This window comes from Cynocephalus volans, chromosome 8, assembly GCF_027409185.1.
Source record: "Cynocephalus volans isolate mCynVol1 chromosome 8, mCynVol1.pri, whole genome shotgun sequence".
In the NCBI taxonomy this organism is placed as follows: Eukaryota; Metazoa; Chordata; class Mammalia; order Dermoptera; family Cynocephalidae; genus Cynocephalus; species Cynocephalus volans.
The window spans coordinates 26,545,137-26,551,639 of NC_084467.1; the positions used below are offsets into that span (position 1 = coordinate 26,545,137).

Here is a 6,503-nt window from a genome sequence, read left to right on the forward strand (position 1 = left end):
TCTCTCAGGTACACAATAGATGGTGGTGAATAGAATGCATTATTGGATAAATAAGTTAGATGGTCCTTTTGCTTCTCTGACATTCCTTATTTTCTACCATACTGAATCCATTTCTTCTCCCTTCCTTCCTTAATGTGGATATCTCCAAGTTTCAGTCCTTGGTCCTTTATACTTCTATTTCCATGCTGTTACCACTGCTGCACCCAGATAATCACTTGGCTTCAATTATTGCCTTCTCTATATAAGACTTCCTGACTTCTCTCTTCTGAACACTAGCCCCCCCCTTCCAAATACTTATGGGACATGTCTACTGAGAAGTTCCAGTATCACCTCAAGATATGTAGCACTAGGTTCTCCTCTTCTCCCCTAAACTGGCTTTCTGTTCTTTCTGTCCTAGTTCTGCTAATACTTCACCCAAGGTCAAGACTATATTTGATGTGACCTTATCTCTTATCCTCTATATCCAGTCAATCACAATGTCCTGTCCATTTTTCCTTTATAATACTTATTGGGCCCATCTCTTATTTTCACTGCATCAACCTTAATTCAATTCCTTATCCTCTCATACTTAAACTATTTAAATGACCTACTAATTGGTTGTTCAGTTCTTTCTCTCCCTACTAAAATTTATTCTCCATATAGCTTTTGAGAATCTTCTTAAAATACTACTTTCATGACCCACCACTTCCCTAACCAAAAATTTTCTACTTGCCATCATCTACAGGATGAAGTCCTAACTCTTTAGTGTAGCATTCAATACCTTTCACAATCTGGCTTCAAATAACCCTTCCCATCTTACAACTTCTCTTCTTAAATCTTCTAATCTTGCCAGACTGGTCAACCTCATCAATCGACCTCTTAAAACTTTCTTCTATATTCTGGCCCTGTGTTGTATGAACATAACTTTTCCTGTCTGTAGATCTCTTTCACCCTTCTTTTCCAACTCCTTATAACAACAGATGTTTAGCACTTCAAAAAGGTACTGAATTAATTACTGCTTTATATTTGTGATTTCATTAACTCCTCACAGCTATATGAGGTAAGTGGCATTATTACAGGTGAAGAAACTGAAGTCAAATATCTTGCTCAAAGTCATGTAGCAAGTAACTGGTAGAACTGGGATCAAAATCCTTGTCTAGCTGAGAATAACCCCCATGCTATACCACCTCTCTCATTTTCCTGTCTCCTCCAAAGCACAAATACAGCATAGTATTTGCACACAAGCAGGTGTTCAGTAAATATGTTGATTGAGAAGATTGCTTAAATACTACCCATGATTTTCTAGCACTTACAGAATCATCAACTTAGCAGAGAACATTAGGCATATCACTGTAGTGTCACCTTCTTTACATGGCGTGATCTGTAATATAGTTTAAAACAGGAGACTTGCTAAAAATTCACTGCAATTCATTCTAAAAATAAAGTTTGGTTTGAGCAAAGCTAAAAGGTCTTATCTGGTTCAAACATTAGGTGAGTTTTGGGGATGAGGTCCACCTTACTACTTACTTCCGCGCCCATCCTTGCTCTGCCTCTAAATGATCAGGAGGTAAAAGCAGACTGCCTAGTTGGTGGCTTATGAAGTAAAACGGACTATTTATAGTTCTAGAGATAAATGCTAAGGCAGCAGAACAGGATTTTTCTCTGCTCTGGTAGCTAATGCCCCAGTAAAAGAAGCTAAATAAATGTGAATCATGGGCAGAAATTGGGATCAGGAGGAGGATAATAATTAGGAGGGAGAGAGAACAGAAAGGAGGAGGTGCTGGAAATAGTTTATTGAAGAGATGGCTCTGTCCTTTTCTGCATATTTGCTGGAAGCTGTCATAACAGCTGTCCACCATGGTTCTACACAGCTGGCACTACATAACAGTGGGTTCATCAAATTTTCACCATTCATGGTCTCAGTCCTGAACTGCTTGCCCTGATCCATATCACAGTCCAATCCTCTCATAATCTAGATCCTTCCAGCTTCTGGTCTTATTACTCATTTCTCCAGGTCTCACAGATATAACATCCAGCACTGCTTGTCTGGTTACGACACGTAGCATTGCTTTCCTCTTTTTGTTTAGTTTAGATTTGGCCTCCCAGAATGCTGCCTCTCGTGCCAAACATTATGCCCAATTTTCAGGCCCTCTACCTTGGAACTATTGTAAACTACCCCCTTTCTACTTCCATATGTTGCAGCCTTACTTGGAAAGATACGGGTGAAAAAGACCAGTAGTGAGGCTTAAAAAAACTGATGAAAACATGGGGAGAAAAACAATAAGAAGGAAAATACCATTGGAAAATTGTGGTAGGAATTAGAAATTTACATTACTTCTGGAAAGTTACATTTCAGACAAAGGAAAAAAGCCATGGTTGCAGGATGAAGCCATTTCCTAGAGATAACATACAGCATAAGTGGCTGCATTCACTGTTCCCTCTGCTTTGACTGCCCTTCCTGTCCTTCTCAGTCGTCTCTGCAAGGCAGACTCCTATCCATCCTTCAACACCTCTTAAATGTGTTCTTCTCTGGAAAGCTTTCCCTAACCTACTCTGACAGTTAATTGTTTCCTCCTCTGTGCTTCCACAGCTCTTTATATACACATCTATTATGCTTTTATCACTTTTATTAGCAATTTTATTTGTCTTTTCCACTACTTCTTTCAGGGCAAGAACTAATTATATTATTCATCTTTGCATCCCCAAGACACAGACTGCCTGGCATATACCAAGTGTTTGTTGTGTGATAAGAGACATCGACAGTGACATGGAAGTGCAATTTGCACTTCAGTTGCAAAAATCAAATTGGCTCCTGGTACTTTTCATGTGTAACCACGTTTTCCCTTGATTTAGAAGAAACGACTTCAGACTCATAAAGGAAACTCTATTGATATTTCTGATACACTAGCCAGTTTTTCATCCCCACCGGTGATAGAAACATTTGCCCCCCACACTTCTTAGAAACTCCCAGGGCAAGCTTAATATTAGTGGCACATCTCCCATCCTACCGTTTCTATTGTAGTGAAAGCTAAATTACACTGTGAGCCTAAAGCTGCCACCAGTCTCAGTGAATTGGGGGACGGGGGATAATTAAAAGAAGATACTTCTGTAGCAGACCTAAGAGGGGGGCAGGAAAGGAAGATTCATTTAAGCCTTGCCTTATAAGAAATTCGTTAGAAACTCACGTAAAACAGCCGCTTCCTCTGTACATGACAGACCCAGTCCAGGTGTCCAGCAGTGACCTTTTCCCACGGGTGTCAGGTCATCACCCAGCACAGAAAACAAGGTGCCAGTGCCTTTCCTTGGCATCCCTCCTTCTCAAACCTTGGGGCCTGATTTTCCTTCAGGGGACTGTTCTCTCCTCCCAGCTCCAACAACCCCCAGTTCTCTTTGCTGTTGCCCCCCATGCACGACTTGACTCCGGGTTAAAAGTGCCGGCGGCGGGGCTGTCAGGCTGCGGCTGAGGGGGGGGGGGGGGCGCCGCGGTTCGGATCGACCCCCGGGTCTCGCCTCACTCTGCGGGGCGAAGGGCGGAGACGCAGGCGGCGCAAGGCCACGGGTTTCTGAGGCTCAGGCCTCTACGCTGGAGGGGGCTCGGCCCCGGCACCCCGAGAAAGCGCGCGAGTGCCGGGACTTCAGCCGGTTCCCCGCAGCCTCCCGCAAGCCCCGGCCCTGGAGCTCCTCGAAGCCCTCATCGCGGCTGGGTCCCGGCCCCGGGCGCGGCGTGGTCAGTCGGTCACCGGCCCGGACTGCTCGGTCCCCGCGCGGGCCCCACGCCGCGGATCCCGGGTCAGGCCGTCCACCGCCTGCCTGCCAGTGCCCACGGCAATGCCCCGCCCCGCGCGGCCCGGCCCTGCCGCCGCGCCCCGGCCCGGCCTTGACAGCTGGGTGCCCAAAGGGTTAAGCCGGCTGCTCGGCGCCCGGTGTCCCCCGCGCGCTGCCCGTGTGCGCCGCGAGCCGGCCCCAGCGCGCACGCGCCCGGCCGTTACCTGCGGTCGCCGCCGCGCTCCTCCTCCACCTGGCCGCTCTCTCCCGGGGGCCGCCCCTCAGCCCGCCCCCTCGCCTCGGCGCCGCGCACCCTGCCGGCTGCTCGGACGCGGCCTGGGGAGGAGGGGCGTGGGGGTGATTACCATATATTAGCATACCAGCGCGCGTCACGTGGCCGCTCCAGCCAATGGTCACTCGGGAAAGGCGGGGATTGGGCTGAACACGCCTCAGTGCTGCTCCGGGCCTGAACCGGTGGCCATGGCAACGTCTGGGCGGGCGGGGGAGTGGGGAGGCGCTGGAGCCCAGCGGCGCCCCGGGAGCGCCTCCCTACCTGAGCTTCGCGTGGCGAAACCGCGTACTTTTCCCACTCCGCGGATGGAGAGGTGCTGACTTTGGCTCAGACAGACAGATTCAGATTCAGCAAACATTTCTGCAGCACCTACCACGTGCCTAACCCTTTCTTCGTGGTAACCCTGTGATGTCTGTACTTTTAACGCCACTTGATAGTAGGGAAAGCGAAGTCTCAGAGATTTTAGGTCACTCACCCAAAGTCACATACCAAACCACACTAAATGGCAAAGGTGGAGATCTGAGCCCTTTTCTGACTTCAGGCCCAGGACTCTCCTGAGTTATTTTCTCCAGCAGGGGTCTCCCAGAACCTCCTCACAGTTCCAGGTGTACTAAGCAGTTGAGAAAATCCTCATACATAATTTCTACAGTGCTTTACTGTTTCCTTACAATGATCTTTAAAGTTAGTAGGGAGAACAGTTATGCCCATATTACAGATGAGAGAAAACGAGACTCAGAAAGGTGATGTGACCTGTCTTATGTCAAACTTCTATTAATATTTAATATCTAATTGCCATGATTTACGAGTATACTCAAACTCATTGCTTCAGAAACTTCTAAATTCAATCTTCTCAACATGGTGGTGTTGCCAAGACCATTTTACAGATTAAGAAACTGAGGCTTTGGGAAGTTAAGCAAATTACCCAAGATTACATAGTAAGTACCAGATTTAGGATTCAAATCCAGGTTTATCTGGCTCCAAAGCTAGTCTCATGGAGTCTCATTGTACCAGGTTCACTTAATTGAGGCTTGGACTGTAGAATCTCTGGTAATAGAACTTTCTTTCCTCTCGAGATGTGACTGTGTTATCTCTTAATCCTATAGCAAATATATCTTGTGACAAGTGACATATGTGAAGGTCACAGATGCTAAATATTAAAAGAGAATAGAGTCACCAGGTAAGTAGGGGCGTCTGTAATGCTCTGTCTCTTCATTTCTATGCCTGGGGATTTGATAGTTCACCTAAAGGCCGAGTAGTTTAAAAGTACAAACATCTGTATAAAGCTCAGTGATTCTCCAACTTTATATATGAATTACTGGAAAGGGCCCTTTACCTCTAACTAAATATACTAAACTATACAGCCACTTTAAGGTAATTTTGAATTTTGTACATTTTACCTTACTGGACTGACTTAAAACCCAGTTTCCTCCTAAACTGTGACTGATGTTTAAGAGCACAAACGTAGGAGCAGAACTACTTGGATTAAAATTCTAACTTGGCCGTTCTTTGGCTGTGTGACTTTGGTCAAGCTACTTAACTTCTCTGTGTCTCAATTTTCTTATTTGAAAAATAGGATAGAAATGTCGTGAGAATTGAATGAGTTAATGTATAAAAAAATTTAGTATCGGCTTTGGCCCAGGAGTACGCCCTCCGTAATCGTTACCTGTTGTCATTTCTGTTATCCCAGGAGCTTTTCTAGGAACAGACAATCCACACGTACGGAATCTCTCAAGGCTTTCTAGCTGGCTTTGGAATTTTGAAGCTGCCTGCCATCCCTTGTGGCACATTAAACGGTCTGTTGTGCTGGTGAAGGCTTGTTATCTCTCCAAATGACATTTTCTCTTCTTGGGATCATAAATAATTCCTGGACTCAAAGGAGCTGGTTTCTCTTGCATATCTCCTAGCACCAAATTACTGGAGTGGCTCCTTGCAGAAGGGGATCTTGACAAACAGTGGAACCATAAGTCAGGCTCCTTGGAACACTTTTATGAGTGCCTTAATGAGGGAGATGAGCTGTCATCAGGAACTCGTCCCGTCTTTCCTGGCCACAGGAAATGAGCTCTTTGTGCTCAAAGGGTTTCCAAAGCTGAGGCTCAAAGAGTTTTCAGGAAGTGAGCCAGGGATGAGAAGCTGTTGACTCAGAGAATCCCAGGGCTAAACAACCCCCATCCTGCCATTCACCCTACAGGGTCAAATTTCTCATGGTCTTATTGCAGCAATAGCACCAAAGGGTGGCTTGTGTGTGGGTGTTAATCCTCCCCCATTCCCCACTATGTGTACATCCTTCCCCCCCAAAAGATGCTGCAATATAGAACAGTGGTTAAGACCATTGAGTCTGGAGCCAAAGAACCAGGTGTGAATCCTGTTTCCACTACTCAACTATCTGTGTGATGTTAGGAAAGTTGCTTAACCTGTTTGTGTCTCAATTTCCAATCTGTAAAATGGGAATCATAACAGTGCCCATCTT

At 46.0% G+C, this 6,503-nt stretch overlaps 1 protein-coding gene across 6 annotated transcripts in view; it reads right to left on the minus strand.

The window, feature by feature from the left end:
• Positions 1 to 4,070, minus strand: part of PHC2 (polyhomeotic homolog 2) — a 103,453-nt gene extending 99,383 nt beyond the window's left edge. For 4 of the 6 annotated variants that reach the window (XM_063103913.1, XM_063103905.1, XM_063103907.1 and 1 more), the window contains exon 1: positions 3,969 to 4,070. The gene's annotated coding sequence lies outside the window, so the exon portion shown is untranslated. Of the gene's footprint in view, positions 1 to 3,164; positions 3,668 to 3,968 lie in introns of those variants that run through there. The other 2 variants (XM_063103910.1, XM_063103909.1) reach the window with 1 other exon arrangement.
• Positions 4,071 to 6,503: the final 2,433 nt, after the last annotated feature.